The following is a 24861-nucleotide window of genomic DNA, read 5'->3' on the forward strand; positions in this document are numbered from 1 at the left end:
ATAGGAGGTGTGAGAGGTAAGCAATATGTGTAAGTCTAGAGTAAGTAGATGGAACAACCTTAAGATTGCTAAGTTCACAAATCTTTTGGACTTTGAACTTTTTATACAATGTGAATAAGTTGTCTTTGTGAGGTTGAACTAGTTGAGGCATGGAAGGCTGAAACAAGTCAAGGTCAAATTTATCTTGAGTAGTTAAAGACTGGTAGAGACTATGGTTAATTGTGATGACTTATCCATCATGAGAAAATTTTGAACGCTTATGGACAAAAGAGATTATAGATTACATAGAAGTCAACCAAGGAAGACAAGTCTAACATGGAAGTGACTGAAAGTTAGGATGACAATAAAGGTCATGCCTACGATTTTCTTACCAACTTCTACAATAAATGTAATGGAACCACGGGTAGGGTAAGTGAAACCATTGAAATATTTTATCATCACATCATATTTGTCATAAGAATCTTGGCGTAGGTGTCTTATATAAAGATGTTATTCAGATGTAACATTCACCATGCTAGTAGGGTCTATAAGAACTCCACGAGAGGGAAGACCATTAATCTTGGTAACAATGTAAAGAGGACTATCAGATGACCTAATAGACTCCTTAGGACCAAATGTAATGTAAATATTAAGTTTTTCTTTAGGTTTGGGTTTGTACTAATCAATAAGATTGACAACACTGTTGGATTTGACAGACTCAGTGTCATAGCTCACAATGGTAAGATAACTAACAAAATTGGTACAAGGTAAAGAATGGGTAGACTCAATGGTATTAGTAGAATAAGACGGTAAATATTAGTAGAAATTTTCAAGATTTGATTGGAAGGGGGGAAAAAAAAGTTTCCTTGATCATTACCATCCTCAATAGATACTACATTAGAATTAATAGGTCTTAGATATTGAATTTCAAATGAAAAAAAAATAGTATCATGACTAGGTTAACAATGATATTGACAAAAAAACTTTAGGATCAAAGTTCTTGGGAGGTGGTTTTGAAGGATCAATTGTCTTAATGGGAGGAAGTGTTGAAACATTAGCATTAATCAACTTTAACGTCATATTATGCAAAGATTCTCAAAGAGTTGTAAATTATGAGAATGTTTAAAATAAGATGATAAAGGAGTAAAACTTTAGATGTTTTTGTCACTTGCACAACAACATTTGAAGATTAATTGTTGATCTTGATGAAGCCTTTATGTTTTTGAAATTTCTAGAAAATTTGGGATGTCACATCATTCTTATTTAGAGCCATTGAAGTAGTGCTCTCAATTTGACTCACTTGAAGCTGATAATTATGAAGCATTGCACATAATTGAGTAAAAGAGGAGAATTTCGACAACAATATCTCATCTCTAATATCTTTTTATAAACTAGATATTAAAATATATTGAACTTCAATATCAGGCACAAGATCATAAATTTGAGCATATAAATTCTTAAATTTATCAATGGAATAAGCCTCTTTTAATTAACACCTTGTTCACAATGCATCAAACTAGTCAAAGAAATCCTAGGACCAATATTGCTTCGAAACTATGGAATAAAAGCATTAATCCATATATTGTAATAATTTCACAAGTGGGAAAGTGGAATTTGGATTAAGTCATACAGACAATTTTTTATTGTGAGGATGGCATGGTTTGAAAAAGAATTGATAATGGATTTGGTGGAAAGGTTGGTATGAGACATAGGTGAAAGGTTTGGACCATTATGGGAAATGGAAGGTCCATTGAAATACACAAATGGAATAGTGTAGTAGGTAGGCATGGATGAAGGTTAAGAGACACGTGAAATACCTATATAAGGACTAATATAATTAGGAATGCTTTCAAGATTAACATGTTTAGGATTAACGTTTGGAATGGTTATACTCATGAGTGGTGGATCATAAGTAGAAACACTAGGTAAAGACAAATAAATAGGAATAAAAGTATGAACACTAGTGGGAAATTGAGTTAAACCAAGATCTTGAACACATTCTTTAAGAGTTTAACATTACTATTAATTTGATGAGAAATAGTGTGTAAAACATTAACACCATGTTCATCATTGTGAATTAACTTCCTCAAACCTTCTGCTAAGGGAATAGCTTCAGCATTAAAAAATCCTTATCCTGAAAATTGCTCAAAATTTTCAATCATGGGAAGGCTTTTGCACTTGTGTATGAGGGGCTCTTAAGGTCTCGTCTTCATTATTAGAAGAGTGGAAAGGAGGAGTATCGACAATAATGGACTTTCACTAGTAGGCATGTTTTTCTCATCATGATGCATAAGAGAGAAAAAAGACTTAGGATCAAAGGAGCTCATAAGTCTACGACTTAACTAAAATCTTATAGGTAGGACTCAATGATATAAGACTCATACACAAGGAACTAAAAGAATTATATGTTTGACAAATGCAAATAATAATTTTAAAAGAAACATGCAAACACATATTGAATTTATGCAACGTGAATTAAATAGCTGATAAAATATAATGATGAGCACATCTAACTATCAAATCAAAAGAGGCAATCCAATGCATACAAATGAGATCTAGAAATAAAACCAGAATGGAAATGTCATACATTAGATTTACCAAAAATGTACAACAATAATTTTGCTTGAAACTTTAATATTCAGTTTAGAAGACCTTACACTTTGAATTAAGAACCAACCACTTCACTACATGTCTATCCGCACAAAAAATGGAGAAAAAATATGGAATTGTTTAGGAATCAACCTTGAAAATGTTATGAAATTATATAAAATAAAGTACGTAAATATAAAGGTAATTGTTAGATCTACCTTGTGAATGCATGTACCATCATAAATGGTGGCTCCTACCAAAATGAGGAGACAGATGCCATTTATATACCTCGCAACATTTTGAGATTCAAAATTAACCTAGGTTGACCATGCAATGTAAATTCCCATCAAAACACTTTAACAAGGCCTCAATTCAAATTTGAGCCTAGTTGTGGGGAAACACAACGCCATGGGCATTTTGCACCTAAAAGAAAGTACTAGAATTGAAATGGGGGTTGAGGACAATAAGCATAATGGACATGAAAATTTGAAATCGCCACAAGGAGGCCTAACTAAACATCTACTTATAGGTGCTAATTGAAATATTTTATGTGACATCTAATAAATACTTGACTATAATTCATATTGATGATTTAGTATAGATACCACATTATATCTCCAAATGTTGTACTTGTACCATCATTATCATTATGATATCTATATAACTCAATGAATACTTGGAATTCATAACTCCATTATGTAACTCCCAATTTTCTTGCTAAGATGTTTAGCTATATTTAAAATAGTGACTTAAAACAAATAGAAATATGTTTATATTAATAAATCTAGTTTTGATTCCCATGTGGAGATTACCAATATTAAAATTATCAAATAGGTTACTAGAAGATAATGGTTTTCACTCCAATTTGGACAAGTATTAAATAGTAGTGGAAAATCTTAACCTTGTGTTGGAGCATCATTTATAGTATATATTATTAGACGAATCCCCTTGTGCTAATTGAATCATGATAGGAAATTGTATACCTTAGATAGACAATATGTTCTATAGGGCCAAAGTATATAAATTCATCTTTTTGACAATATGTTTTGGCTACTTTATTTTACAATATAAGTGCAACCTTCTTTAGATTCTTGTCAAAGGTATTAAATTTGTAGCATTCAAGCATTAATAACTATGACATCCATCCTTCATTCCTCCAAAAGTGAAAGCTTGACCCATTGAGAGCTCCCCTATGGTGGTGCATGGCCGAGATGTAGTGTATAATGTGAATTTCTATCAACGTTGTGGGTTGGTTTGTAGATTCATTGGTCTTTGGCCTTTGACTCTTCTATATCTATATTATTGGGTAACAAGTTCCTAGCAACCATTATTCTCTAACAACATTGAATTTTTGGGAGATTTTTGGCTTTGAGGCCATTAGAAACTCTAATGGCCATTTCTTAAAGGTGGATGAGGCTATGACTTCGTTGGGCTCATCTACTTTGTCTTGCATTTTGGTGGATATGAATATCTCCACACCAATGTTTGGGTATACGGTGCTCATGGTTAAAGACATGCCTTGGGCTCAATCATTGGATTATGAGGGCTTCCCCTACCAATGTCATTGATGCTTTTCTACTAGCCATCTTACCACGAACAATTATTTTTGTGTTGCAAAGCTGCTTCTACTTGGTGAAAATATGCAAATGATGATCATTTTGACCATACAAACTTCTAATTCTACCTTTAAAAACTTCTCACTAGTTGTTGATGATAATCTCCCCAAAGTGATACTCCTACTAATTTGGTCTCCTCTAATCTAATGGACTCGATCCCATCTATCACTACTGGTGTAGTTCCTTCTAATTGCAAAGATTCTTCTATGATTGTTGCTCTTGATTTGCTCCAATCTTTGACAACTAATGCACCATGTTGCCAACACTATATTCCTAGTGTTGACAATCCCACAATGGGGGCTTCACTATTATGTGGTGGGGACCATAATGATAGTATCACTTGGACGATTGCCTATAGATGAAAGAACAATCACGATACCTCTCATTCTCCCCCATCCCCGCCGCTATGAGTGAATTGGTTTCTCACTCTTGATGTGGGTTAGTAGTTTTGTTGTGATTGTGTTATTAATGGTTTGTTCTAGCCATTATTGTTAATTTGTCACTTCTAATAGCCAAGACCTCTATTTATGTGTTGTTGATCTTTTGACACCTTTTGGTTGTGGTTGTATAAGGGTCAACCCCTTGTTAGCTAGTCAACTTAATTAAAAACTATGGCATCCATCAATATTTCACCATATTGACCTTGGCCCTCGTATTCGACATCATATCACGAATAAAGCACTAATGTCTGTCGTGCACATTTCAAAGACAAGGTTTTATCCAAGGTCATACTTTATTCACACAAGATAATAACTACATAACCTATCTTAAGCCCATGTCCAAAAGAAAGCTTTGAAGCTAGGTTGTATCAATCTAAAGAATTAAGAGTTGTCTAGGAGCTCTAGGTCAAATCCATTGTATGAAGAATGATCATACCTTATCACTTACTCGTCCAACTAAACACACCATCAAATAAGGTAAACACATTCCCATTAGTAGTCCTATCAATATGTCTTGTATTTTCATCAATATATCCTTGTAAAACTAGTGGATTGCTACAAAACTCTATTGCCTCTAACATTTCAACATGTTGTCTAAGTCCAACATGTCATTGCAATTCCACCATAATGACGAAGTCCAACCAACCACTAAAGTTACAACATGTTGACAAAGTTAAACCTACCTTTAAAGCTCCAACAAGCTAACGAAGTCCCAACTACTACTTAATACGAAATTTCTAGCATACCAACAAAGTTGAACTAGTTGTTAAAGTTCTTTTCTATTGAAGTTCAGTGTCATATAAATTACATGTTCACAAACTGTAGTGTGTTTAGAAAATAACATAGCTGCCTACTTTACTCACATGATAGGTGTGGCTCATCTTTCCTATTAAGTTTGATGTAAAACAGCACTATCCTACTTATAAATTATGTTACCATGAATTAAAAAAATTAATAGCTTGCAACCCAACAAACATTTCTTTGAAACACAAGCAATATAGCTATGTAATAAAAATCTCCTCCTCCAACAGCCCATTTAGAGAAGTTATCTCCAAATATGCATCCATTCATTAAATTAGCAAATAAGCCAATAGCCTCTAATTGTTCTTTACACTCCATAAACCCATGGTAAAAACTAACTCCATAGTTCAAGACTCGTAAACAAATAAGGTATAAAGTAGATTGTTTTTAATAAGTGAGATGAGCTATACCTATTGGATCATTATTTATTGAGCGGACCTCCTCCAAAGTTGGGTATGATATAATTCTTCCTCTTGTGATGCTCAAATTTACACTCACTTTTTTTATTGACGATCTCACCATCATGCCTCTATTACATATAATTGAGTGTACGCTTATGAATCTTTTTTTTAAGACCATGACAAACGACTCACTGTTTGGAAAACTTGATTTCCAATCAATAAGGAAATATCAAGTTGAGTCACCCTTATCTATTTAGCATCAATAAATACCCAACCAACCATCACATTTCAACTGAACTTCCACAACACCACAATATCTAGAAATTCTCCAAGGTAAAATAATCACAATAGTTATCACTAGAAGACTGCCTCCAAACCATAGCCAAAACTACCAGCTACATGGTTAGCGTGGACTAAATGCTAATGGAACTACAAACTATATCTCTATAAAGGAGGATCATATATCTCTATTCAAAATTAGCTTTATCACATGCCTAGATTCTACCATTTGATTTTGATTTACTATGGTGCAACAAGAATACGTCATTTCTAAAGCTCTAATTTAAACTGATCTATAGCTACCCATGTAGCTATAATAAAACATATCTTGTTAATATCAAGAGATGATGCATAACCTTAACACAAATCAAAGAACTCAGCTAATGCTAAGCGGGGCTTGCAAAAGGGCAAATAGAACCATCCCCAAACTAAGAAGATAACTTCTCTGTATAATAATGTATTCAATCACAACCAAAACACGTGTAGTAAGTCCACTTAATAGAGTTCCACTATAGGACTGCTTCATGTCCATTTCAAGTCCACTTGCTTCAAAATTTGTACAACTGAAGGCCCAAAATCACTCATTCTAGAACATGAAATTCTAAACCTTATGTTTACTGGTGGGAGCAAAGAAGAAATACAAACCTACTAAATCAAATGTTCAACAATCACCAAAATGGCTTGTTTAGCATTAGACATGTCAAAGGTAGCAAGACATTTGTCATTAATGTCAAAGGAAATTGTTGTTCAAGATTTGTTAAAATTATTCGTCATTAATGTAATAGGAAAACAAAGATTTTAAGAAAGATTGATATAATCATCCAACAGCCAAAGGTCACTAATCATTTCTAACTGTTGACCTATACTCCGTGTTGGCACTTTAATCTTACAAAAATAAATTTAAATTAATATTCTATTCATTTTTAGCCTACATCCCTTCATTAGCATTCAAGATGGAAATAAATTTAAATTTAAATTATCTTCAAAAGCGGGCTGACTTGTCCATATTCAAAGCCCAAAACAAAGTCATTTGAAGCTAATACTGGTCAACATTGTTAAGAGATGTTCAAAAACAAATATATGTGCTTAATTGCTCAAGAGAGAAACTATTAATAATAAAGATGGTAATATAATTGTATCAGTTGATGAGGGCAGCAAATGGGTCTAATATTGTCACCAATAAAAGGCATCAATTGATAATAAGTTAATAAATGCAGTGATCAAATTTGAAGAGGCAGCAAATAATATTAAGCCTGACTATCTGTAGGGCCATTGTGCAACTCTGAATAGAAGTATGAAGAGATAAATGGAATATAGAATATGTGGGGAAAAGGGATGAAGAGTGGAGATTAGAAAATCTATCATTTATACAGCGGTAGATTTGTATGAATAATAAATGGAAGACAGATTTGTGAGGGAGATATAATAGAACTAAGAGAATTATTGTAAAATTTGGAAAATATCTTAAGGTGATAATAACATGTCTAAAGTAGAGAATTATTGCAGATATGGGGTGTTGTAGAAGATTTGTGGTGAAAAATATAACTGTTGAAACAATTGAAGTTTCCATCATCTGCAAAAGCAACATTTAGAAGGTTGAATTTTGTTTGGAAGTTTGCACTTCTCAAAGGAAAGATAGGTGCCTCTCGTTGAATTGGTGCTTAGCAGTGGGGTTGGTAACTATAATTGTGGAGATTGATGTCTCCTGCTGGTTGGTGCTTACAAAGTTTGTTAAACTAGTTTATATAAGCAATATTTTGCTGTGGTTTTCTCCTATAAGAGGTTTTTGTTTTTGATATTATATATTAATGTTATGTGATTGTTAGGTTGAGAAATAATGACCGTATTATAAAATATCAGTGGTTTGAGGTATCATATTATAATTATTCGAAAAGTACACCTGATTTGTGCAAATTGTCATTCTATATAACTCATGATGCAGGAGCATCCACACTTGAAAACTAAATGCCAATAATGCCCAAAGGAGGCCTTTGAGTTCTGAACACATTGAGCTAATTGGGTTTCCTGTAGAAATAAAACTAGCTAAAGCCTCAGCATATTGAATTCACTGGAGAAAAGAAACATGGGGAGGTTTGATTCATCATTCTTGGCACGGGATAAAAGATGCAGGAGCATCCACACTTGAAGACTAAATGCCAATAATGCCCAAAGGAGGCCTTTGAGTTCTGAAAACATTGAGCTAATTGGGTTTCCTGTAGAAATAAAACTAGCTAAAGCCTCAGCATATTGAATTCACTGGAGAAAAGAAACATGGGGAGGTTTGATTCACCATTCTTGGCACGGGATAAAAGATAAATAACATGTTGCAGTAGAAGTAAATATTATGCTTAGCATAGAATGGGAATCGAAACAATATCAATAAAGAGAAACAAAAGACAAGATGCACAAATTGAAGCGAACACCCAAGGAGATGTATAGACTCTTACATTGATTAAATAATAAAAATCAAGGAGTGGAGGTGCCAATGTTATTGAATGTGAGGAGGCACGTGCATGGAAGCAATGAAAGGGCACCGAATGGTTGAACAGAAGAATAAATCTTCATTAAATTATGAACTGCAGATTTCTAAACAGGAAGGGAAGCAGATTGAAGAAGAGGCAGCCAAGTGAGGTAGGGAATTGATCAATTAAGAGAATGTAAAATTTGATGTGATAGAGGGGGATAGGTTGTTGTATTAAAAGAGGAGCAGTCTCAATGCACAAGACAGGGAGGACATGGGACTGAATGCATAAGATTAGAGAGACGACAAAGAAGAGATTAGAAGTGAGTGCATAAGGTAAGCAAGGAAAATAGTGTGGAAGCTAAAAGAAGCACGTGTGAGGTGAAAGAGATGGAGACTGATAGAAATCTGTGGAAAAGGCCATGAGAAGTGAAAAGCTTGGAGCATGAGATCGGAGGAGAGGATGTATGGAGGCAATGAATTGTAACTTGTTTGTATATATATTGGTCATGATGAATTGAGTAGGTTGATAAATATTAGTTGTGATCTTAGTGTGGTTAGTGTTTAATTGAGGGAAGAGTATTGCTTAATTTAAATTGAGAATGGTTACAAGAGTGTGTTCAGGGTTAGAAGAAGATAGGTTGCAGAGAAGAGTTTGATTACTGCAGGTTTGAGAGTAAATATTGAATAAAGATATTGTTGAGTAAATATTGAATAAAGATATTGTTTTTTTCTTTTTTTCATTTTGCTGCCATTCATAATGTTTCCTTCTGAGACTGGTGAATTTGAGATACCATAACAGTAAACCATTATATTACAGATTTAATGAATAAAAATAAATTTTGCAAAGAGCCTGAACCTGTGCTTTATTGTTCTTTCTTAGAAAATGAAGATTGTAGGTAGAATATTTATTCTATTTGCATGCAGGTTGAGCGCCCAATGTGAGGCAGTTTGTACTGAGTGTGTGTGAATTTGATGTATGCGTGGCTTGCAAGAGGAGCTACTAAGAGGATTTGTTGAGAAGAGGTTCATGAGTTCGTAATTAATTTGTCAAAATGTGGGGCAGATTGCAACAGAACCTAAAAGTGTTGAAAGGGGGATTTATGTTGGGGCTTTGTGAGTCCTTGAGTATGGAAACGGTAAAGGACTTTTATGATTGGATGGATTCTTATAATTCCTAGACTTGAGAAAACTAGAGAGAAACTGCGGAAAAATTAGAGACGGGAAGCAAGAAAAAATAAGAGTTGGACTGATAGACCTGATAAAACAAGTGATGGAAATAGAAGCAGAGTTGGAAAGGAGAAGAATCCTCCATCAGAAAAGATGTACCACGGAAGAAGAGGAAGAGTGAATATGGCGAGATCGATAAACAAGATGCTAAGGAATGAGTATTAAAAGATGAGGAGAATTATGTTACAAAGATTGCAACAGCAAAAGAGATTTCTTCAGAGGATACAAAAAAAGTTGAGAAGGATGATTTACTAGTTCAAATGGAAGAAGAATGAAATAAACTTATTGCAGAAGGAACAGAAATTTGACCAAAGGGTGATGAGATGAAGTCTGATTTTTATGTTTTCTTTGATGAGGATAAGAATGTAGGAATGGAGAAGTTCTTGCAGCAATAAATCATTCTGAGAAGGTTGAATTTGAGGAACAATATGAGCGTTAAACAGCAGTTTTCCAATGATTCTTTATTTGAAAGTGGTGAAGATGAAGATTCCCTAATTAGAGATATTTATTATTTAGTGCAGAATGTGGATGATGAATCTCAAGTTTATTGCTTTAATGCTATTTTGAATGTGGAAGATAAATTTGCAGCAGCAGTGTCTTTTGGAAGGCATAAAAATAGTGAAATATCAAGTTAAAGAAAAGGGTTTTGTAACAATGAATGTAACAAGGTGAACTTCAGTTCTGAATTATTCTAAAGCGGGATGTGAGCATGATGAGCTTGCAGAAGAAGAAAAATAGTGAATCATATTTTATTGAATTTGAAGATGATGATGATTTTCATGTTATGGTAAGTTAGTTCACATTCACAAGGATGTTGCCAGTAATGTTTGGTATGCAAGAGATTTGTATGGTGTTGCAGAGATTAATGCAAGTGCATTTTGGTGGAGAGTCAGAATATGGTGGGTTGAAATCCACAACGGAGCAAAATATGAATTACATTTGGGTACTTGGTTCATGGTAGAATTCACTCCACATTCAAGAGGTTGAGTACAGAGCAGCATTGCCAGGGAAGGATACTTGTTTGAATCAACTGTTGGAAAAGGAGGAAAAAGGAGTAATTTACAGGTACTCGTTTCAGCATGGGAGCATTCTGCAAGTTGTTCACAACTTGAAAGACTAGTTCTACTACTCAGGTCCATTACTTTTTTACCAGGTGTGTCTCATGCATGATCATCCCCTGTTGAAGGCAAAGTGCCATGTTCAGATGCAAAGGAGTCCTTTGAGTTCCAATTAGGTGTTTTGTAGAAATAAAAATAGCTTAAGCTTGAGCAATGGAAAGAGGAAACTTGGAGAGGTTTGATTTATCATTCTTGGCACAGGAATCCAAAAAGTTTATCTCTCAAGAAACTAACTGAAAGAGAAATAACATGCATTGTAATAGAAATAAATATTAGGATGGGAGTGGAAACAATATCAGTAAAGAGAAACAAAAGACAAGATGCACAAATTAAAACAAACGCCCAAACAGATGAATATACTATTAAATTAATTAAATAATAAAATTAAAAGAGTGCAAGTATGAGCCTTATTGAATGAGAGGAGGCACATGCATGGAAGTAATTAAAAGGCACTGAATGGTTGAATAGAAGAGTGCACTTAGAGAATAAAATCTTTGTTAAATTATGAACTACAGGTTTCTAAACAGGGAGGGGGACAAATTGAAGAAGAGGCAGCCAAGTGATTGAGGAAATTCATCAATAAAAAGAATGTGAGAAATAGAGAGAAGATTTGGGCTCCAATAGTGAAGGACTGCTGGCTGTGGGAAAAGAGGAGCAGTCTCAGCGCACAAGGCAGGGAGGAGATGAGATTGAGTGTGAAAGGTTAGAGGAAGTGCAAATAAAGATTAGAAGCAACAAGGTAAGGGAAGGCAAGGAAAATAGTGTTTAAGTAGTCCATGTGAGGTGAAAGAGGAGACTGATAGAGCTGCGTGGAAAAAGTTAAAGAGAACTGAAGGAGCTTGCAGCACGCAATCAGAGGAGAGACCGTATGAAGGCCATGAATTGTAACTTGTTTGTATATGGATTGGTTATGATGAATTGAGTAGGCTCCCAATTCACATACAAAATACCTCTTCTCCTTTGTGCTTGATGTTGTAGCAATTTGAAATATGTTTATAAATCTGTAGTTATCACTCCATATTTAAGATATATATGATAAGTAGGTATAGATAGTAGATTTAACTAGAAAAGCTTATTTATATGTGCCTGTTGAGTGGTTATAAAACTCCATTAAAGTTAGGAATGAGTGAAAGTCGAGCATAGAAAACAATAACCTTTGACAACTTGAAAAATGAGATCAAATTATGAAATGATTCAAAAAATTTGATGAATTGAATGCAATTTTTTTGTCTCATGTACATGTTTCCAACTTTTAGACCTAAATTTGGAATGTGCCTTTAATGCGAAATATTTATAGTCATTACAACTCCAGTAGTCGGGGCAGTTCTATGGCTGGGGTATTTGTTTCATAAAGGATGTAGAAGGAAGATTTTAAAAAAGATGAGCAGATTCTACCTTCAAAACAACACTGCTAATAAGTGTGGGTGCTGTTTTAGTTGATCATTGGCAAGAAATTTGTAGATTGGGGCCTCCTCCAAAGACGAGTCTGTCTCACAAGCAAGAGGATAAAGCAGAAGGATTTGTGGGTGTCACAGCTGAGAAACAGTTTGTGTATGGTGAATTTGATGCAGTCAAAAGGTACTACAATGCAAAGATAAAACCAATCAGCAACCTTTAGATGAGGAAGGTGTTAAGTAACATGGATCTTTTCTGCAAATGTAATAATATTGTCATTGTTATAGATATCTTCCAAATGCAGATTTAGATCTCATATAAATATGAGAGGAGACGTGTCTCCAAGGTTTAATCATCATTTAACTAATTCATATATTTCATAATAATGATTAATATAGTATATATATATATATATATATATAATTATTATTATTATTATTACTTGAATACACATATATATAGAAAATGATGATTTACCAATAATAACAATGTATCTCAGATCGAATTTATCCAACTGAAGCTGCAACTTTCACACTCCCTTTTAGCTAGGGAGGGATTTGAAGAGCACCTTGTGCTCTCAAGTATATGAAGAGATATCGATTCAATATGATATTCCTGGAATGACATATATGAGGATATCAACACAAATATATATATATATATATATATATATATATATATATAACAAGGAATTTGCTTCATTTCACTATGAGGCTAAATTTCTCAACTCCCTCTTTAGCAAGGAGAGAATTTCAGCAGTTATAATACAAGATTTGAATTCCACCTTAAGTGTGGTTTAAGTTATGGTGTCCGGCTAGATTTGGCCCAAAGAACCATAACAAATAGATTTTCATGGTGTCTGGAAAAATCCGGCCTGAAGAACCATGATGAGTTGATTATCAAGGTGTCTGGCAAAATCCGGCCTGAAGAACCATGATAAGTTGGTTATCAAGGTGTCCGGCAAAATTTGGCTTGAAGAATCAAGATTACACTTGCTCCAACACATTTTGGTATTAGGAGATAGGTCAACTATTGATAAGATCGTCACCTTACAATAGTTACCTTCTATTCGTTATCATAACTTCCGGCACTCCGGAACAACAACTTAATGTAGTCTGTAATGATAACAGGTCTAACTATTGATAAGATCGTCACCTTTCAATAGCTCCCCTCTAAATATATACATCAGTGAAAGATTGTCACCTTTCATGACATAATCACAACAACATCATGTAGTAACTCACATGATATCCACCGTAATCCAAGTCAGAGGGTGGACCCACCATAGCTGCTACTAGAGGGTGGAAGAACCATGATAAGTTGGTTATCAAGGTGTCCGGCAAAATCCGGCCTAAAGAACCAAGATAACACTTGCTCCAACATATCTTGGTGTTAGGAGATAGGTTAACTATTGATAAGATCGTCACCTTACAATAGTTACCTTCTATTCGTTATCATAACTTTCTACACTCCGAGGCAACAACTTGATGTAGTCTATTATGATAACAGGTCCAGCTATTGATAAGATCGTCACCTTTCAATTGCTCCCCTCTAAATATATACATCAATGAAAGATCATCACCTTTCATGACATAATCACAACAGCATCATGTAGTAACTCACATGATATCCACCATGAACCAAGTCAGAGGGTGGACCCACCATAGCTGCTACTAGAGGGTGGAACAAGGGTTTTCACCTCAGACTTCTCTCTCATAGAGGAGAGAACATTACAAAGAATTTCACTTTGAACTTCTCCTCATAGTGAAGATATCATCCACAAAAGATTTGCATCTCAAAATTTCTCCTTCTGAACAATGATCTTGGGAAGTCAGGTCTTGTAGTTACTTTATCAGAAGCTCTCTTCACCCAAAGATGCCTATCGAACTCACTCTGAATCTGATATCAATCTTTTGATTTTCTAGTGATAAGTCAGTACTTACTAATGATGCACTCAAGAGTAGGCCCGTCAAAGCATGTAGTTACACATGTATTTCCAAACTCACTCTGAGTATCAATCTTCTAAGCTCTTGCATTGCTTTAGAAGAGGTGTCATACTCCCTCTTAATATAGGAAGGATCTCATAATCTCAATCATCAAAGATGTTTTCTTCAAGAGCCTCACTTTATTCATCGATCATCAAAGTCTTTGGATCTGCTATCATTAGATTGAATCTGCACAATTTTTGGTAGCATGTGTAAAGTACCAACTTACTTTTCTTGTAAGAACATCTTCAACCATAAAGTAAAAAAGATCAAGGCAAATAACCTTTATAGTATGTATAGAATTACAAATAAGAGAGAGATAAATGTAAAAGATAAGAATACTAATCTACACATGAAGATTCAGAAATTGTCTTCTTAATTTATTTGAGAATGGAACATCTCCCCTCTAAGGAAGGTTCAAGTGGGAATGAAACATTGACTATTATTCCCCCCACAATGTAAAATTTCCACTCATTCTGTATTGTTGAACAATTTTGCATCAAATCAAATATGGATTTCTTTGACATCATCTCTTGTGTTGATTGCAGGCAAAAGCCTACAACGCAACGGTAACTTGTGAACCTCTCATGTGAGAGGTCTTGGGTTCGAATCTACCTTCGCTTAAAATATAATAATAATTAATTCCAACAAATAATAATAATTAATCTAGGCTTCAGCCGTTTACCGATCCATCAAAAAAAAAAATTCCTTGTGTTGATTGCCCCAAATTTAAGATCTACCCCTTCTGCAAGTAAAGAGCTGATCCAAATATTGGATCTAAATCAACCCATATCCGTGCTCTCATGTTATGTGTGGTCCAATGATTTCTTCCCAATCGAGACACTCTTCAATTGTCGGGTTGTCTGTTCGAGATGATTTTAGACAATGCTTGATCCATTTATCCAATCTGATTTGTATTGCCCTTGCTTATCCAAAATGAGTTGAAGACCTTGACGAGCTAGTTAGATAGTGGAAACATTGAATATAATTATTCCCCTTATTGACAAAATGTTGTTCAACTGAATTATGCTATCAACACTAGAGAATCCATCTCAACATTGTTTACTCTCTCTTAATCAATAAGACCAAGTTCACTGAAGGTTTACTAGATAACATCCTCAATCTTCTCCCTCTCTTTCAAGGTTGCCTCTAATAACATGTTAGGCTCCCTCTTCATCTCGATTTCCCTCTTTCTTATTTTCACCAATTGATCATCTTCCCAACCAACGCTACCACACAAACCAGTAATGCCACATCCACATTTATTGGAGACCGTTGGTTTATGTGAGCCACATCATGATTGTCGCTAAGGTTCTGTGGATTTCACCAAAGCCATTGATTGCCTTGTGCCAATCCTTCGTAGACAATGTTCTACAGGCACTTACTTTCTTAGGGTGTGGGTTTGATTACCCTTGTTCCAAGTCATGGATCATTACACATTCAAGGGATATTAATTTCCTGCAACCTTTAACAAACTTATTCATGGGCTAGGTGCTTGATGTTGCATCACCTTAGGCACCTTATATCTGCCACATGTCAGGTTTGATTTCACCATTCCATTTTTGTGGGGGATTCATCTTTTACTCGCATGGCATGTGATCAAGCAGATATCTCTCGTTTAAGATAAATATGTTTGAGCCGGATTAAAACTGATTGAGGTCGATTGCCATCTATGCCGATTTTAAGGAAGCAAAGTGACAAGTCTTCGGTAAAATATCATTTGTCCAACTCATTAAGGGGACAAAGGTACTGCCCATTTTTGTATAATAACTCTTACCACTTTGTTGACACCTTAAAATTACCTCAGATTTTAATCACCTTTGTGCCTTGTGTTACGTCTTTTGATCACATTGATTGAGGGGATATTGACTTTCACTGTTGTTGTTTTTCACATCGTTGTAATATGCTTGTGTCTGATTATACACATGTTCCTTCGGGTCTTCCACCACTCCATACTACGTCATGAGTAATCGGATCAGATTCACTTATTTCATCTTCTCTCTCGGACATTACAGCAGCCGCTCTCTCTCTCATTGGAAACGCTTTAGGCACGCTTCGCCCCTATGTGTATGCTTCACTGTTTTTTGGTTTTTTTAAACTTATTGTTTGGTGATGTTGGAGGAATGATGTTTTCATCTCACCATTCTGTTCAACAATTTTATTGTCGTACATACATGTCTGTGATATCATATTCACTACTTAGTGCAAGACTGATAGTGTTATTTAAATTACTCTTAGTGGAATAATCCTTCACAATCTTCGCAGCAGGGAGTAACCACCCCTTACAGATGAGCAACGATGGGCATTGGATATCATGGGATGGCATCTTCACATCAAGATCATCCCACTTCCTTGCTTCCATATCATATCTTTGCAGGCAGTACCCCTGCACTGCATTCACTGGCATTGCAAGGCAGTAGAAGAACCCTTTGAGCCAAATGGCATGGACCTCGTACCAAAACTGCAGAAACTTTTGTTTGGAATTGCATTGATAAATCCATTTTCCAAGCCTGGAATCATAAACTTCCATTATGCTCTCATCAGTGGACAACTAGGAGGTCCCAGTTACAAGGATTTTGTAAGAATTTGTTGTTTTATCAGCCACCATGCCCAGGATATCGACATAACGAATTTGGATCATTTCTGGCAATATCTTATGGGTTTTTTTTGTAAAAGGATTGCAGACAATTATGGTTGTGTTTTCTGCATTTTGACTCCTAAAACAGAGTAAGCCCCCTGCAGAGGCCATCAATAGGACTGGCAAATCCAGCACGCACTGCTCATGAACAGGCATGTTAGTCCACGTACAATAATAGGGATCATACACTGAAAGTACTTTCGATGAGTGATATAACAGAAACCAGGGAATCAGTGGGGATAAATTTGTCCATAGTTCCATAAAGCTTTTAGCGGTTAAAATGGATTTGCACTGTTTACAGACCAATCACAACTTGAACACTTCATAAATGGGCAGATAAGCAAATTTCCTCTGGCAGATTATACATTTCTTGCAATTTAGACCTTATTAGGTGTTTGGCCTCTTCTAGTGTCTGCAAGCTTCCCAATGTTACCACCAATCTTATCGGGATGTCATTTCCCTTAACTCCCTTCTCTTCCGTTTTTTGTTTCATGCTTCCGATGGCTATTTCATTTTACAGATATCTTCATCTTACGTATAAAGATCTGCCCTTGGGTGAGGCCCACTTTTTCAAGAAGATCCCGCATCTTTATTTAGGCTCGGCATGCTCTACCACATTTGGTGTAACAGGCCGACTCCAGGGCCTTTAAAAATAGTTCAACATTTGACCCCCAGGTCTAGTCGATGCCCATTAATAACTTTCTCTATTATAAACACCTCATGCATTATAATACTTCTGCAAATCTGAAGAAATTAATTGAAGTTACATTTGCCGTTGCATCTGATACCATGTTAAGTAACATGGATCTTTTCTGCAAATGTAATAATATAGTCATTGTTATAGATATCTTCTAAATGCAGATTTAGATCTCATATAAATATGAGACAAGACATGTCTCTTTAAGGTTTAATCGTCATTTAATTAATACATATATTTCATAATAATAATTAATATAATATATATGTATATGTATATGTGTGTGTGTGTATACACATATTATATACTATAATATGTATATTATATACTATATATAATAATATATATTATTATTACTTGAATAGGCATATATATAGAAAATAATGATTTACCAATAATAACAATGTATCTCAGATCAAATTTATCCAACTGAAGCTACAACTTTAACTTAAGGATGGCCAGCTATTGAAGCCAGAGGTAATTATCTCCCACCCATTCCCATTACTAAGACAAGGACCAACCTTGTGGCCAAAGATTCAAGTTGAAGTTTCAAGCATCATAAAAAAAACCATCCCAGCAGAGTAGTGAGACCAGTTTAAAATAAACCTAGGGTTTTCCAACTTTCAATATCATGAATCTTGGGTTTAGATGATCAGAATTGGCAGAAATCTATCAATGCGAATCACTGTACCAAACAGAAAAGAAACTAGTTGCTGATTGCCTCAGAAAAAACAAAAAATTTACAAAAACCAACACCAAAGGATACCCATTCCACTCACACCATAGTGTAGCAGTTGTTCAACATAATTTGGCATTTGAATGGAAACGTCAAAAACCAAAGTAATGCTGCTGACAACAATGATCAAAGATATTGCACTTTTTAATCAGACTGGATTTGATTCATGTAGACCTCTAACCTCACCTGATTGCATTTAATGTTTAGAGTGACCTGGTAGGTGCTGACGTAAGTGTTCAGCACTTCTATAGAGCTCAGGAATCACCTGTACTCACTACTGAAGTGTTCAACACTTGTGTAGGAGTAGGATTCACTTGTGCCTGCTGCTGTGGGATGCAAAGCCTCAGATCTAGCAAGATGGCATTCATTGTGCCTGGCACGAGAATGGCCTTGAAGCTGAATGATGGATTCTGTTGCTGCTATCTGTGACACTATGGCATCAGCAGTGTATATCTAACTGCTTGATACAGTGCCCAGCTTGCTTGAGATCACAGTAAACCTCCAGCCCTTTCTATAGTAGTGCTCAGATGATCTCAAGAGTGACTGGAACATGTAAGCTAGTACCTTGTTATTAGTTTACCCTTGAACCCTTTGTGGTAGATGCCTTTTCTGATGCTGGCATGGTGTGTGGTTAAGTTGCAGTGGTGGTGTTTTCGTCATCAAAGTTCAAATCCCATTGGGGTGTAATTGTTGAATGTTTATACAGGGGATGAGGTCCACAGGTTCATAGCTCCAAGTCAAAACTGCTACCTTTTTTTTTAAATGGTAGATGCCCTTAGATAATGCTGATCTGTATTAATCACTAAAAGGAGAACTAAAATCTCAAATATAAAAAAATTGATGTTGCAAGGTAAGGGATTGAGACCTAAACTTGTAGGATAGCTGATTGTTTTGTCCAAGCTCTCGTGTTTGCAAAATCTCCCAAGTTTACCAGCAAACTTCCAGATGATTTCACCAAGCCAGAAGATCATTTAGTTACACATGTTTGTTTTAACACTAGATTATAAATTTGGGACCAAAATTAAGAGTCTAGGTCGGCCCAATAAAAATTTCTATTGTATTAAACTAATATAATATTATTAATAATTCTATCATTAACATAAATCTATTATACTGTGTTAGTGTTTAGCAATACTTCAGGAGTTGCAAGTCAGCCTCAGGGAAGTGACACAGCTTGAAGTAGTATGTCAAGCAGCTTGGAGAAAATTCATCCAAGCAAAGTAGTGAGGAGATTAAACTATCTGCAACCTTCAAATGTTTTTTCTTATTAAAATTGAATTTTTCAACCATTGCTATATGCAGAGTGCGGGAAGGTGAAAGAAATGAAGATCATTCTCTAAATCTCAACACTCATAATAAGAAATAGGCCTGTCATGACAAAGCTGGTATCTCTATGAAAGTTCACTGTAAGAGAACCATGAGACTCTAATACTGCTTTCATAGTGTTGATGTGAGTTTTGTTCCACTACAACATGCAGAATCAAACATCTAATGTTTCAGGATGAAACACCAAATATTCAATCCTCTCTTGATATAAGGTCATCTCTCATGCTGAGCTTGCAACGTAAGATCATGAAATGACTTCAAGGTTCCTTTCAATTGTGGAAACCTGCTCAGTGAAATGATGTGATTTGTTAGTAATTGTTTGGGGGACTTGCACCATTCATTCAACAAATATCAATTGCTTGCACTCCTAATGATTTAGCTTCATAATGAGCGATAAAAATGTAGTTTGATCTTCCAACTTCCACTTCAACTTAAATTCAATCTTCTACTTCTACTTCTAACCATGTATTGAAGGATGCAGGGATGGACTTGGACTCTACTAGATGCAGCTCAATCAGTGACTCCACCTGTTAAATTAGGATCTCTGATAGAGATAAACTATTATAGCAGACTGTACAAGTTCAGATTAACTTACTTGTATCTCAGACTGACGGTGTTGTTTGAATGGTGCAGATCTTCAACTTTGAATGCCAATGGAGAATCGATGAACTTATCTTTATTTTACGTGCAGGAAGAGCAAGCAATGGAACTGTATATGCCTTGTTATTGATATATTTCCCAACGACTGCTCGGCATCATATATATATATAAATGGAGAGTCATGTCCCCGTAGAGACATGACTCTAGGTCATGCCTCTACATGGTCATAACTAATCACTAGTTTCCACCATAACTAATGTAATCTGTTTCCTTTGCAATCAGCAGCAGAACAGATAAATACAAAGCCCTGATAACAATAGTCTTTTCAAGACAAGAGCCCAATATTGATGAAGTGATTTTGTAAACAATTAAATGAATGTGTGTGTGTGTGTGTGTGTGTGTGTGTGTGTGTGTGTGTGTGTATGTAGGTATATATATGTATATATTTTCACGAGTAAAACAGAGTTCATATAAATCATGATTTCAAGAACTTAATGTTACTTCGACTGATGCTATACATCAACACTCCCTTTTAGCAAAGGAGAAGCAATAATTTTTTTAAGAAATACCAGAATATATATTTGTGCATAACACATTATCTGACTTTAACACTCTGAAATAGTGACTTGTCAAATAATTTTAATCACCATGTTATGAACACTATTATAACATATATTATGATCTCTAATTGTCCAATACAATATCTAGAGTAATCATAATGCATTCATTATCAATGACTTCTGGCATATCCAAAACAAAAACTGTCATAATAACAAGCCTATCATTTGTAAGATCATCACCTTACAAAGATTACCTTCTGAATATATGTGTGTGTGTGTGTGTTTGTTTCTGAAAGAGGACTTACATATCTGATGCAACTATTCAACTAGAAGCATAAACACAATATCAATTGAAACTTAAGTTCAATAATTACAATTTGATCATATCAAGTTTACCTCTAAAATATTCTATTTTAACATTGACAAGAGGTTCAGTAAGAATATCTGTTATTTGCTCATTTGTACTTATGTAAATCAATTTTGATATACCATATCTCTGATTCAAAAACTGAATTTATAGATGACTGATTTATCTGAGTACAACATTGCAAATGTCACTTATGTATTCGAACTTTGGAAATGTATCACTCCCTTTGATTCCTCAATTTGGTATTCTCTTTAAAATTTTTCCACTTTATCTCTTCAACAACTTAAAATGCAAGGTTTTCATCCTTTTCATACTTAACTTCCACTAGGGCTGCTTGAATTTTCTTTCGTTCCGAACAGAAGTTATGAATGTGACTGAATTTGTCACATTTGAAGCATTGTACTTTGGACCAATCCCTTTTCTTCTATGATTTGTTGAATTCTTTGTTGTCTTGATAAATTCCCTTTCTTTTTCCCTTATTATTAGTACACACTTGAAGCGCTAGAAATTCTCCCTCTTGATTTGAAATGATTCCTCATGTAATTAATCTTGACTCTTCTTGAGTGCATTCATTTTTGAGTAGTTCAAACTTAGGAAGATCTAGTCAAGAACTTAGTCCACGAATAAATGTCTCCCAAGACAGTGGTAGTCCTTTTAGGGCTATAATGCTAAGTTCTTTGTCATCTACTTCATTTCCAACGGTCACAAGTTGATCTTTTAATTCTTAGATTCTTAGGAAATAGGACGTAACAGTTTCTCCATTATTCATCTTGACATATAGTAGATCTTGCTTCAATGTTAGCAATCTGCTTGTGTTACTAATTTCGAATGTATTCTTTATAATGGAGAACATCTCAAAAGCAATTTTGAGACTCGATATAGAAGAAAGAAAATGATCCTCCACCGAGTCTATAATAATTTTCATAGCCTTGTTATTGTGTCTTTTTCATGTTTTATCTAGTTTATTTTCAGGAATAGATTTGTTTGATTCTATGTACTCTTCTAATTCCATTTCTCTTAGTACTATCATGACTTGAATTTTCCATGACGAAAAGTTTGATGCTCCCTCAATTCTATCCTCTAATCTTACATGATTAACCATTTTGAATTTGAGGATAAAATTCTGATATTGGTAAATCTGAGATTTTAGTTTTAATTCTGAATAATAGAATTTCCTATCAGGATGATACCATGTTAAATTAAGATCTCTAATAGAGATAAACTATTATAGCAGATTGTACAAATTCAGATTAACTTACTTGTATCTCAGACTGACGGTGTTGTTGCAGATCTTCAACTTTCAATGCCAATGGAGAATCGATGAACTTGTCTTTATTTTACCTGCAGGGAGAGCAATCACTGGGACTTGTATATGCCTTGTTATTGATATATTTCCAACAACTGCTTGGCATCGTATATGTATTAGAATGGAGAGTCATGTCCCGTAGAGACATGACTCTACGTGGCCAAAGGCCACATAGGGTCATGCCTCTATGTGGGCATAACTAATCACTAGTTTCCACCACAACAAATGTAATATGTTTCCTTTGCAATCGGCGGCAGAACAGATAAATACAAAGCCCGGATAACAATAGTCTTTTCAAGACAAGCCCGATATTGATGAAGTTATTTTGTAAACAATTAAATGTATATATATACATATATATTCACCAGTAAAACAGAGTTCATATAAATCATGATTCCAAGTACTTAATATTACTTCAACTGATGCTATACATCAACCCCACCCACCTGGTGCAAGCTTCTAAGGAATATTCAAATAGTTTTCAAATCGAACGGATTCAAACTATTCCATCAAACGGATTCAAACTAAAGATTAAATAACAATTGAAGTTGAGTATTTTCAATCATCAGCTTACCACACAAGGCACTATTACCATCAGCAAGAGGTTGGTAGCCCAGATTTGTTCAAGTCAAGCAAAGAAACATCCACAACTACTTTTATTCAATTAACCAATTCAACATGAAAATAAATCTACTCCAACTGAAAGTTTGAAGAAAACATGCAACACTTCAAAACAATATTAAGCAATTCACCATGAAGAACCAACAATGAATTATCGATTACTTTGATAGCATCATAGCAACAATTTAAGTCTCTCCCTTAGCTAACCTACTTCTACTACTAGCTCTCTAATGCTTCTCCTCTAATCTAACGAATCTAACTCTTTACAAATGAGAAGGTCTTGGACTTTTATAGATGTTTAAATGCAATGAAGGGCCAAGATAGATTGTAGATATCCCTAAACCCTAATTTTGGTTGCCAAATTTATAACCAATTACATGAGGGCACCAATTCATGGGCCAGTAAGAAAATTACAATGATTTTTCCAACCAATGTGAAAATAGGACACTTATCATGATTTGATTGCTTGTGCTTGAAATTTGAATTTTTTTTATTAGAGAAGACAATAAATTGCCACCTCATCATCCTTATCTTAGAGACCTATTTAATCATGTGCTTTGAATCTTGGCTTGTAAAATGTGATAGTTAAAACTGCAAATATTTCTTGCTCTATTGTGGAAAGCATCTCTCAACATTTCTAACTTTGATTGACTCTTCCAAAACTATCAATCTACTAGAGGATTATTATGATGGCCCATATTCCCAAATGACTTCATCTTTCAAAATCTTCTCTATCCCTTGGGAGTTTTCCTCATGGCTTGACTTCGATTCACAACTTGAATTTGCATTTTTGTACAATCTGAACTTGATTGCATTTGTGAAATTGATCATATCTTCATTGGACTGAATTCCCTCTAGAACTTGAATCTTCAATTTCATTTTGATCTCAATCTGGAATTTCCTTGTGTGACATTGATATTGAATCCTTCTCATTTGAATGTATTGGAGCTTTAAAAACTCCTCTTGTAGCTGGCACTTAAGGCCTTAAAGTTCTTAATCATCACCTTGCCATCATCCCCCTCCTGCCAAGCCCCTTCCTCTCCGAGAATAACCTTACAAAACAAGAAGAAAAATGCATTAAGGTTGTCAAATGATGAGAAGAGACAAAACAAAGAAATTTAATTTTTTTGTACAATAAAATTCTTCTAAATTCCACCCTTTATTTAATTAAGGCTTATATAATCATTAGTAAGGCTTTCAAATTAAAATTTCAGCTTGTTTCAACAAAGCTTCTAATGAATTAAACTTTAATAATACTTTAATGATTCCCCAACTTAATCTATTTTAATTCCAAAAGATTATAAATTTGCATTTTTTGCACTCTATCGCTTGACATTTTGATTTAGAAGGCATGAACTTCCAATTTTAATTACCACAGAACCCATTAACAATTGGAAAGAAATCAAGTGGGCATAGAATTATAACATCTATATATTTGCATTTTACCACCTCTCAAATACAACCCGCCAATGGAATTTGTAGTCTACTTCCAACATACATGAATCTTGCCTTCAAATTAAGGAGATAGTCACTGCCTCTAAATTGTTGTCAGGAGAAATTATTCACTGCCGCTAATAGGAGCTGTTTGCCACTAGGAATCAAAAAAGGGACTTTGCTGGTTTGATGTCCAAATAATTTGAATTGAAGTCCTTTAAATATATGTTGCATGGGTGAAGGGGAATGACTCTAAATATAGGTTGGCCTTGCAATGGGGGT

At 34.8% G+C, this 24861-nt stretch overlaps 1 long non-coding RNA gene and 1 pseudogene across 1 annotated transcript; one reads left to right on the plus strand and one right to left on the minus strand.

The window, feature by feature from the left end:
- Positions 1-7434: 7434 nt before the first annotated feature.
- On the plus strand, positions 7435-22897 carry LOC149572765 (uncharacterized). Its single transcript, XR_016359972.1, has 2 exons — positions 7435-7816; positions 22508-22897. It is a non-coding gene; the product is annotated as an uncharacterized LOC149572765 (long non-coding RNA).
- Positions 16453-17425, minus strand: LOC149572766 (F-box only protein 6-like; annotated as a pseudogene).
- Positions 22898-24861: the final 1964 nt, after the last annotated feature.

Source organism: Cupressus sempervirens, chromosome 2 (genome assembly GCF_028749045.1).
Source record: "Cupressus sempervirens isolate cs-2001-9-10 chromosome 2, ASM2874904v1, whole genome shotgun sequence".
In the NCBI taxonomy this organism is placed as follows: domain Eukaryota; kingdom Viridiplantae; phylum Streptophyta; class Pinopsida; order Cupressales; family Cupressaceae; genus Cupressus; species Cupressus sempervirens.